The 12,413-nt window shown below is 28.2% G+C and overlaps 1 long non-coding RNA gene across 1 annotated transcript; it reads left to right on the forward strand.

Annotated features, from left to right (window-relative positions):
- The first annotated feature begins 5,832 nt into the window (after nucleotides 1-5,832).
- On the forward strand, nucleotides 5,833-6,522 carry LOC128285276 (uncharacterized). Its single transcript, XR_008275742.1, has 2 exons — nucleotides 5,833-5,942; nucleotides 6,270-6,522. It is a non-coding gene; the product is annotated as an uncharacterized LOC128285276 (long non-coding RNA).
- The last annotated feature ends 5,891 nt before the right edge of the window (nucleotides 6,523-12,413 follow it).

A 12,413-nucleotide genomic window follows, 5' to 3' on the forward strand; every position in this document is an offset into this window, starting at 1 on the left:
TAATTGATTTATATCTAATTATGAAATCGAAAAAGTAAACTTATAATGTTTTTTAAACTAAAGTATCCTTCATGTCTATGAAGACAAATCCTCTTATCTTTCTACTTTATGCAAATTAAAAAGTTAGTACAACTGAATAATATTGTTGAACATTCTTTTATTAAACCATTGATCTAAAAATTAGTAGTTCAACCATTTAAATATAAATAATTAACAAAAAGTAAATCAATAATTTATATGCAATAAATTAATAAAAAAATTGTATATCTAATTTATGTGTTTATTAATAAATGGAATTTTTAAAATTATCATAATTAAATTCTTTTTTTTTTTTTGTGAAATACAGATTTACATTCATCATTGGGCTTGAAAGCACTTAGAAAAATAGTATATAAGTAGACAACTAGAGCAAGTAAAACATGGGCGTCTTGGCTTGTCTCCTCTTGGATTAAATGGTTATATTTGTTTTTGGATCCTCTTAAAAGGTAGTAATTTATTAACGAGTGTTAGGTGTAGAGGCAGATACAGGGGGCTGGCAGGTGAGATATCATTGAGAAATAGGAATCCATATTATTAAAAGATTTTCTAAGATTTTTTCTAGTATGGAATGAGTCAATCATCCACTTTAGTATCTTATTGACCAAAAATGGTGATATTGTTCCTCCATTGATCAAGAATTTCAATTTTTGAGAAATATTATGATCATCCAATAAGAAAGGTTTCAATTTTTTCAAATGAACGATTTGAAGACCTATTGATTCTAACAACTGATTGCAAAGTTGATCATTCAAACCTTTCAATTCATAGATGTGGATCTCAGACCTATGAATCGGGGTATTCCCAAAACTCATAAAGAAAAAAGGAACTGAGTTAGACAAAAAGAGAAGCAACTTGGACAAAAAGAGAAGTAATTTGGACAAAAAGAAACGAAGTGACTTAGACAAATCTTTTTGGTCGATAACCTCAGACCAATCAATCGAATATTGATTAATACGTAATCGATCGAACATCACTTGAAAACGACTCTTCTACTCAAAAACTAAATGTTCCAAATGCTCCTGGAAATTCTTGCTCCCATTGGACCATTTGTATTTATATGCATTAGGATCCCGATTCATGGATCTCTCAGTTTGAGAAATCAAAATAAGAGGATCGAACCATTTCTTCTGACTTTTTTTCAAATTCGATAAATGTTGGTTGATTGTATATTTCATTATAGTTCTATGATTCAGAGTATCATTTCCTATTTGATCCCTTTGAATTCCATATTCAAAGTTGCGATCAGATCGGTTCTTTTTAATGAATCTATTCAATACATTTCTTATGTACCCATAGGTGCTATATTGGATTTGAATAAGATTTCGGATCAATCTATCTTCATTGACTGCCTCCATTATGTTGTTGCTAGCAAATATCACTATTTTTGGTTTTGGATTTCCAAATCATTCTCGCAAGAGATCTAGACCCATTTTTTTTCTGATCTTTCGATAAAAAGATTCATTTATAGGAGGTAGAGCCGATAAATATTTCTTTTTCGATTCATCCCTGGAGTTGAATACCTCATTCAAGAATTGTTTTTGATCCAATCCGTAGGAATCAATAGAAAAGGCAAACCCCTTATAATACACCATATCCGGCTCGGTTATTGACAGAGTGAATAGATCTGTCATTCTAAAATGAAAATTTTCTATTTAGGCCTTTGAAGTTTTTTTAAAAATTTAAATTAGTAAAGGTAAAATTGTACTTTGGCCCCCCTAAAATTATAAAAATTTGATTCAATCCTTTAAAAAATATAAAGATATAAACTATAAAAAATGAAAATTTCATTCGGCCCCCTAAAAATTTGTTCTAGCTTCGCCCCTAATTGGGTGTAATGGTAATGTATATTGTATTTCTAATGAGAGAATGTAAGTTCGAACTTTAAAAAAAATTCTTAAAAAAAATAATCACGAACCTCAAATATATACAATAAAACGGATATAAAGGATGCTAAAAAATTAACAAGTCATTTTAACCGACCTCCAACAATTTATATTTTTATCACGATACCAATAAAAAATTCCTAGCACCTTACCCTGTCACACTAATTAACCATTTTCATTTCACATTTCCTTCTTCCTATAAAATATAGATACAACCAAAACTCCGTGGTTTCCATCTCATCTTCCCAACCAAAAGCACAAAAATGAAAAATTCTTATACTGTGACACACGTGATTTACATTTGTCATCAAGCTCGAAACCACCAAGCAAAAACGTTGAGCAAAGAAGGGAAAAAAACACCAATTGCTTTCTGTCATCTCTACATATTGTCGTTCATTTAGGAATCAAAACACATGTCGAAACCTAATCCTTTTATATCTTCTGTCTTTTCAGGCTCCACTTAACACTCAGACAAGTTTAAGATCAAATGAACTAAATAATTTAAGAAATTATATTTAATGTTGATATTAAGGTAGTGAAGATGGGAAGTTCATCTTGTTTAGCACAAGGCAAAGAGTCATCGGAGTAGAGAAAGAGATGATGATGCTGGAGGTAAGTTGGGGAGAGCGGAGGTGCATGTTGCTTGGTCAATCTACTTTCATAAACCTAGGCAGGTACCTTGGTCACCTAAAAATGAAAAATTCTATCCTCTATAAATTAATATAATGAAATTACATTTTGACTCCCCAAAATAAAAAAAATTGATTCAATCCTCTTATAAATAAAGAAATTATATATTAATATATTGTAAAATTACACTTTAACCTCTATGAAAAAAATGTTTAATCCTTTCAAAAATAATAAAATTATAAATTAATACATAATAAATTTATATTTTAAAATTACAATTAAATTCCAACCCTATTTAAAAAAAATTTGGATTCCCCCCTTGGTATCAGTTTACGTACCCAACCTAACCACCAAACTGTAAAACCCCAAAACACTACAAACATCAGAAAACTATCACATTATTTCAACATAATAAGGTTCATATCTGCAGAATCTGATTGCCTTTATGTTCTTCATTCTATATGTAAAATCGCATTCAAATAGCAGATTCAATTAACTATAAATCCTCCAAAAGTTTAACATAGTGTGTGTGCACATCTTGTGTAGTTTTTTCACCTCCGACCATGGCAGCAACCACTTGCCAATGATCTAGGTGTCGCGCATCGACCAGTACTGCTAGAGCCAGCTCGAATAGCTTGTTCTCCTCCCAGCTACACTCGCACAATGTTTTGGGAAAGTTATCCATATGATTCTTTTGAGGGAAACAAAGGAAGAGCTAATAATTGCTTTGTCATATTCTAGGATTCATCGATGAAGAAAGGTAGCAGCAATTTTTTTGTTTGTGGTTTTTGAGGGAGGCTTTTGGTTAGAGACAATGAAGGCTTTCATTAATCTATATCTAACCATGGTTAAAATTTAAATTTTAAGGGTTAATTCCATTCAATAAACTTAAATTATAGTCTAGATTTTAAATTAGTTTCAAACTTCAAAATGTTGTGATTGAGTTCTCAGCTGGATTGGGTTTATATTAATTAAGCCATTTCATCAATTTAAGTGTTTAAAAATAATTTTGATATGAGGTGAAATTTATTTAAAACATGTGAATCAAATTGATATGTAAAAAAAAAAATAGCCCCTAAATTTTATTTGTCATTATAATATTTTAACACATTATATCCAAGTTGTTCATATGATAGATATATACTATTTACAATTTGATCCACATGTTTTAAATATGATTTATATTAGATCGAAATTGATATTTAATGCCTTTTTGGCAGTTAATTTAACAAAATGACTTGATTAATACAATATTAATATTTTCAAAACTCAATTAAAAAGTTTTAAAATTTAAGTACCGATTTAAAATCTAATCTGTCGAACCATTTTTTTGAAAAAACGGGGTCGACTTTGGTTTTGAAAACGAAAACAAACAATGGGAGTCGCCACCAATCCTTTTTGATGAGGTGTGATCGGGTCACCTCGTAAAAGTGGTTGTTTTTAATAACATATTTGATTTATTTAAACAACGATTTTGGTCCGCGAAATTCAGAAAAACGGATTCTGGAGTCGGTTACTTACGAGGAAGGATTAGCACCCTCGTGACGCCCAAAAATTGGTACCTAGTTGATTAATTAGTGTCTTAGTGTCGAAAATTAAAAAACTTGAAAGACTTTAAAATACGATCCCTCTTTTTTGTAGAAAACTCGAATGTTAAAGACCTTCTCGTCTCGAAGTAATAAAATGTCACGTACAGTAAGTTAGGACACGACATCTCGAACTTTTGAGATAGGACACGATATCTCGAACTTTTGAGAATGAGCTTGCCTTTATTTAAAATTCATGTATTTTAACCTTTTAAAAGGATGTTCGGTTATTTAAGGTAAACGAGAAAAGTCAAAACCCAGTAAGTTAGGGCACGTTTTCTCGAATTTCCAAATACAGAATGTTGCCTTTATTTGCAAAAATTCTTATCTTGAGGTAACAAGATGTCATATCTAGTAAGTTAGGACACAACACCTCGTATCTCTGAGAGTAAGCATTTTATTCAAAACTCGTATTACAATTCAAAAGAATATTCTGTTATTTAGGTTAAATGAGAAAAATCGAAACCCAATAAGTTAGGGCACGATTTTCTCGAATTTCCAAATATGAAATGTTGCCTTTGTAAGAGAATTAATTTTGGGTTGGGTAAAGTATAAGTTCGTAATGAAACGAGATAATAAAAAATGCATAAATAAATAAAAATTTCGGTATTGACAGGCATGACAGGATAAATATAAACGCAAATGTGAACAATAGCAATAAAAGCAAAATAAAATAAAACGGATGAACTAAAATAAGAGAGAAATAATAAATAAGCTAAAAGTATTTAAAATAAAGAAATTAGTGGTAAATAAAGATTATGTGAAACTATTTAAAAGATAATAATAGTGATGATGATAATAATATGAAAAATATAACAATAGTAAAACAATAATATAGATATAATGCTTAAAATACAATAATATCGAAAATATAAATAGATAGAAATATAAATAGGTAAGTAACAAGAAAATCTATGTAGATGAAAATATAATAGTAATAATAATACTATAGTAATAATGATAATAAAAATTAGTAATAATAATAAAATAAAAATATAATGGTGACCGTAATTAAAGAATGTTAACAGTGATAAAATAAGGTAATAATAATAATAATAATAATAATAATAATAATAATAATAATAAAAGGAATAAAAACAATAGTAACGATAAGAGTATAAATAATAACAATAATATAAATAATAATATATACATGAATAATAATAATACTAATAATAATAATAATAATAATAATAATAATAATAATAATAATAATAATAAAAGAATAGGAAATAATAATATACTAATAAGAATAATAATAGGTTAATAATAATAGGAGGAAACAATAATAATATATTAATAAGGATACAAAAATGATAATAATAATAATAATAATAATGGTAAAATAGCAAAAGGACTAAAAGGACTAAATTGAACTTAAAATAGGAGTTCGGGGCAAAATTGGAATAAAAGTACAAAGAAAATGACCAATTTGGGCACGCAGATAACAAAAGAGGGCCAAAATGGGCAATATCCCATCCTCTCAAAACGCACAGCACCAAGAGGGACCCAATTGAACTCCAAGCACAAGTTCAGGGCGAGATTAAAACAAAGAAAAAGCTTAATTGCAAAGTAATAAAAAAGTGGAAGGGTTAAAAGTGCAATTAGCCCTTCCGTAAAAAAACACGCGGAGGCCAATGAAAACGACGCCGTTTCTTTGGTGTTATAAAAGCAAAATTTTTTATAAAAAATTCATTTTCCCTTGTTTCAAAAAAAAAAGGGGGAGGGCTCTCTCATTTCTCTCTGGCCAAAGCAAGAATCTGGCGAAGAAATCGCCGTAGGGTCACCGCCGGCCCTCCGAAAGGTATTTTTTTATATTTTTTTTGTATTTTTTTAATATGTTTGTAATATTCGTATATTTGCAAGGAAATAGATTCAGAAACAAGAAAGAAATAAAATAAAATCACCTTAGGTTTTCGGGTTTGATTTTCGGTATTTTTCTCTGATTTGAGACTATCCCCCTGTTTTGGTGTTGCTAAAGTCACTATTTCACTTGTATTTTAAAATCGAATGCTTCGTATTTGCAAAGAAAAAATTGTCGAATGTTACAAAAGTTTTTGGCTTGGCTTTTTAAAGTCATTTTACATGCTTTGTTTATCACTTTCTGTCTCTTATTCATTTAATTTTACAGGTGCAAGTGGGCGACAAGGCGATGGAACAAGTGGCGGTGCAGATGTGGCAGTGGGCAAGTGCGGCTGGTGGCAGAAGGCTAGCTAAGGTTTCAGCCTTTCTGGAACCCTAGTTTAACTAATGGGTCAATTGGGCTTGGGCTATTAGGTTTAATTTGTAAATGGACATTTGGGATTGTTTTTGTGTTTGTCTAATTTGGGCTTGGGCCGGCAATTTTGGCACATAATCTATGCATCATCTTATCTTAAACCCAATCAACCTTCTTGTTCACGTTTTTCTTTTCCAAATTTCGACTTTTGTGGGTAGGATCACACTAACCAATGCATTTTAATACAATGCTGGAAGAAACAATCTCTTATTTAATGATTTAATACAATTAATCTCAAAATTTATCTTGGGATTTAATATAATTATTAAATATTGAAATTTTTATATTAAATGACATTTTAATGGGATATAAAGATTTAGAAATTGTAGAAGAAAATTATTTGTTTACAACTCAATTTTCATGGTGGCGAAATCAAAAAAAATAGAAGTTGAAATTAAATTATAATTTTTATGATAATAAAAATATAATTTTATTATTTTAATATTTTATATTTTTATAATTTTTAAAAGATTAGATTAAATTTTATCATTTTAAGAAGGTGAAAATATAATTTTATTTTTATTAATTTAAATTTTTAAAAATTTAAAAATTTAAATAAAAATTCCACATTTTAGGAGACCCCGACTTATCATAATTTTCAATGGAAGAGATTACTAAGATTCTTTAATTGAAAAATACTAACCTTGGTTTCTTTCAATGTTGGAATTAAATTTTCACGACTAATCCGAAAGATGTTCATCCCAAAACCAACTTTTTTTTTCTTGACTTTAATTTTCGATTTATGGATTTATTTAGGGTTAGCGCAACCAGTTAGTCTAAATGAGAAAAGTTATATATTAATAATAATACATATTAAGTAATTTTTGGTGTGTCTCGTTAAAGGAAATATTCAGATATTTATATATATTATTATTATTTATGATTTGACTTCACTGTTTATGGGCTTAACCCCGCTATTTATAGGATTGATATTCTGAGTAGGCCTCGGGCATGCTGGACACGTGTATCGTTTTGGGTCGCTTGATGAACCTCGCAGCCCACCACATGTGAACTCCTTGGGTATGTGCGAATTGAATTGTGAACTCCTCTCGACTCGTGCAAGCTGATACCGTGAGCTCCCCTGATTGTCATCTCATTGTACGTCTCGCACACATGCATCTAGCAGAGTCGATTCGGATCGCAGGTAGATGACCTGAATATTATCTGAGTTACGGGTTGGTGGTCATTAGTGTATAACAATCTATTTATCCAGGTTTCGGATTAGTGGTCATTGACGTATAATAAAACATATTATATTTTTAAGAGAAAAATTTAGATTTAAAATTTGATAACGATATTGTTACGAGAAATAACTATAAACTTTAAAAGAATTAATCTCTTTAAAAGAATTGTTTTATTCTAAAAAATGTAATATTGTACCTCGCGGTCAATTGACGCATAAACAAAATCTCTTCCAAGCTTTTTATTTGTTCTTATAAAAGTATAAAAGAAAAATCATTAGATGTGGATATAACGATTTTGATTGGTTAGAAATGGGATATTAAAATCATTATTTATAAATGAGTAATTATTTGATAAATATATTATGAAAAATTTTAACTTCACAAATAGAATTGAGATTTTATCATATGTTCTTTTGATCTGATTAAAATAATAAGTTAGAATCAATTTTAAACTGATTTAAATAAAACCAACAAAAAATATCTCAAATTTACGATTAAATCAATTGATCCGATTTGATTTATATCATTTTTTGAGCTAAAACTATAGGATTATCCCCCTATTATCTCTACTTTAAATCGTGTTAGTGTTTCTCAGCAACATAAATAAGTAGGTGTCTAGGTGGGTTACTTAGACCAAATAGCCATGAATGATACAAAAGGCGACTAATTTACAAAATTTCCAAAGAATTGAACTCAAAATTGGTGTTGTTGAGAGGAAGAAGAGCGTAAAAAGTGACAGTTTACATAGTGATAAGATATTTAAAGAAGCTATAGAAAAAAAGAAAAGAAAGTATAAGGCATAAAAACGGAGAGTCAGATAAAATTCCCTAAGGTCAAATATGGGTATTTATAGGTGAGAGTAGACATATTTTAGCCTTAGATTTTGACACATAGCATGCATCTATCTTGTCATGGCCGCTTAAAAAAATATGATAGTTTTTTTTATAGACAATAACATAATTAACACGATCTTAATAAAATTTTGCGTATGATTCATGTAAATAATGATTCAATTTTTATTTTTGATGAGATATGAAATTGTGTTGAAATTAAAAAGAGTAAGGAGACCTACTCTAATGAATAAGTATCAACTCAACATTTAATAATATCAAGTATAATTATTCTATCGAGTAAGTCGACAAACACCCTTATTTTATCTTCGAAACTTCACATCCTCTGAAATTAATCAATAGCTAAGCTATCGAACCATTGGTCCAAAACCAGGGCCACGGTTCGGAACATACCATTGATAAACAACTTGTCAAGACTTGGACGAGATAAATTCCTCATTAATACCAGTCCCATTGGTAGTTGTAGGCTTGTCGCTAGCCATGAGATGCAATTATGCAAATATTCTCTGAAAGCAATGTTGAAGCTTTTACAAAGAAATATAAGTTGCAAACTTGTAATAATTGAAGCCTGTCCGATACTTTGAATAGGTTTCTTTTGTGCTACAAATTCGGTAGGGACAAAGCAAATGTCAATTGTAACTAAGTCTGCATCACGGCCTTTGTTTCTCTCTGTTGACATACGCATCACCAATGAGATTTTTGGATTATTTTGTAGGTCCAAGTTGCAGGAGAACAATGGAGTACGACATAAGATCTTGACTATTTCATGATGTTTAATGAAAAAATATTAATAATCTGCAACTGGGAAGACATAACGACCGCTAAGTAAAGGTCGTTTGAGCAGAGCTTAAGGTTGCAATTGCTTCAATTTCCTGTTGGAAAACAAGGGTGTTAACAAAAAGACGATCCAAATTCTATCATTGCGATCTCAAAGTTAAAATCTATGGATGGATGATAAGAAGGATAACACTAAAAGTAATATGGAGGCCTTTTTATTAGGAGTCAGATTATATTTTGCTTTTGTACTAAAAAAAGTAAAGTATTTCCCTATATGTTAGATCAAAGTGTAAATTAATCATTTTGTTAAAAATTTCATTAATTTTTATTGTTAAAGTTTGGTCGTTGGACGTTACACGTGGCATGTGTCACTATCTGGTTATTCCGTTAGTCACGTTAATTTTTAACGAAACAAATGGATGAAATTTTTAATAGCAATGATCAATTTGCTCTTTGATTTAATGTGCAAAGACTAATTTATCTATTTTTTAGTAGAGAGGACAAAATACAATTTAACTCTTTCTACAAGGGCCTCCATGATAATTTTACCAAGGGATAACATGATATTGTTTAGCATATCTCATTCTTTTTGATATCTCAATGCTTTCTGAGGTAAGCATGGGACGACTCAAACATGGTACCACTTGAGCTACATGTTGGTAGTTCAAGTTGTCTCGACTCTATTGAGAACCCTACGAGTTCACAAGTTGAGGGTTACATCAATTAGTCAAATACTATCATAATCAGTAGAGTCGAGTCAAATCATGTACAAACTCTTTAATTTGTCACGGTTTCACTTGTTCAAACATTATAAAATGTTTATATCTTATAAAATTATCTAATCTCTTATCAAAATTGAAAAACAAAATCCCAACAAAAAAAATTATAATACCGAACGTATTTAATGTTAAACCCCTCAATAAATGATAGAGAACTAACAAGCAATCTACACAAAGTTGTCTTATTAAATACATGTGGAAGCCTATTGATCTTTGAACTATATAAATGGAGATGCTTATCCTCCATGGCAAGATTAAAACGAGTATATATATATATATATAGTTTGTGAGATTCTTGGGAAAGGCACCCTTACTCCGATGATTAGTGTAATTTTCTTTATAAAATTATGATTCAAATCTAGATTATTTTTGAAGAATATGAGTGAATTTGCTCTTTATTATTTTTCTTAAGGTTAATTTCATCAAAAATCTTAAATTATCATCTTAATTCTAATCTAGTTTTAACTTTCAAAAATCCTAATTAAATCTTTAGAACTTGTTGCTAGCTTAGTCTTCTATTCAAGTCAAATTTTATACAAAGACATTTAAAACAATTGAATGGTAATTTAGATCTAACATGTTAAAAAATATATATATCAATAGAATCTAAAGATTATTTCTTCTTTAACACATGTAATTTAATATGCTCATGTAATATGTATCCACATGTTTATAGTTTGATAGCATGCTTTAAACGATTTTTAAATCTGATTTGAACTCCCATTTTATGCTCAAAGTAATGACTAAATTTATTGAATGATATAATTGATATAATATTAATATTTTAAATATTTAATTAAAATATTTTAAAATTTGAAATTATAATTTTAAAATATTAAATTAATTCCAAAGAAAATATTAAACAACTGTATGGATTGAGTATATCAATTAAAAAGAAGACCTTTAAAGATTTGAATAAAATATATGTTTGATTTAGGAATCTATACAAATGAAAGATGTCCCTAATATAATATAATGGTTGACTTTTGAATTGAGTAGGGTTGACTTGGAAGTAGCTAAATTGTGTTGTGTATTGAATATAGAACTTTTAAAGATGATCTATAAGCTTTGTCTATCGCCTAATTTCCGATTCGGTCTAACAACAGTAAAGTTGATTTTATGTTTGTTCTTTTAATTTTGTTAGGTGAGTTTTTCTTTATTGCTAATATCGTGATGCTTTGTTTATTCAATTAATATATAGAAGTGTGTAGATTTTCCTTTATATAATACATTCAAATTTGTATATTATTAGTTGTTTATAATTTTCTTGTGAAAGATTTAGGTGTTTATAAATTGTTATGTGTAGATTTTAAGTTATGTTTATATTATTCATCTTACTAATTTAATTTAATTTTTTGAAGTATATTTAAGATTCGTTATTTGTATATACATGTTATGTTTATATTATTCTTTGTATTAATCTGAAAGAGATTTATTTCCATCCCTTTCATATTTTTTTTATATAATTAATATTTTAACGATTCAACTGTTGAGATTTATCAATATAATTATATTTTTCATGCTTTTAAATTTTTAATTTGATTTGATATATTTATCATTTTGATCTAAAATACTGTATATTCATATTTATTGATCGTTAAAAGTTTTTACATAAAGCGAATAGTTAAAAATCATAATTTATGTTAAATTTGACATGCATGTTCTATATAATAAATATTTTAACAATCTAGCTATTAAATTTATTGATATAATTATACTTGTCATGCAGTTAAATTTTTAAATCGATCCGTTACCTCTATTATTTTGGTACCAATGCTATAGCTAAATTATCACTATAATACTTGTAGTATTTTTTTTATCAATTTAACCACTGTACTTTCATGTTGTATAGCTTGTTATAAAAAAATAAAAAATCATTAAATCCAAAAACATCCTGAAAATATTAGAAGTTATAAAATTAACACCTCTATTGGACCCTGTACTATACTAAAATTATTACTTTGATACCTATATTTTTTATACATTTGGCTCCTGCACTTTCATTATGTATAGGCCGTTACCCCAATTCGGTTTTCCATTTAAAAAATTAAACCAATTAGTGACTTGCTACCATGCGTCAAAAAATTAAAAATTACTTAAAATCATCAAAATTAAAAAAATCCCAAAAATTAAAACTTATAAAATTATACAAAATTTTAAAACTCATAATTTATTCTTTGAATTTTATAAATAAAATTATTTTTAAAATTATAAAACTTCGAGAAAATTTAAAAATGCGTTTGTTCAGAATTTTAGGTTTTTATAAAATTTTATAATTTTATGAAAACTTTTAAGAAATTTATGGGTTTTTTGTTTTGCATTTTAGGAATTTTTTATATTTTAAAGGAATTTTGAGTTTTTAAATAAAAAATATTATAAAATTAAATATTCTGAAAGAATCCCCAA

The sequence above is a fragment of the Gossypium arboreum genome, chromosome 12, assembly GCF_025698485.1.
Source record: "Gossypium arboreum isolate Shixiya-1 chromosome 12, ASM2569848v2, whole genome shotgun sequence".
Lineage (NCBI taxonomy): Eukaryota > Viridiplantae > Streptophyta > Magnoliopsida > Malvales > Malvaceae > Gossypium > Gossypium arboreum.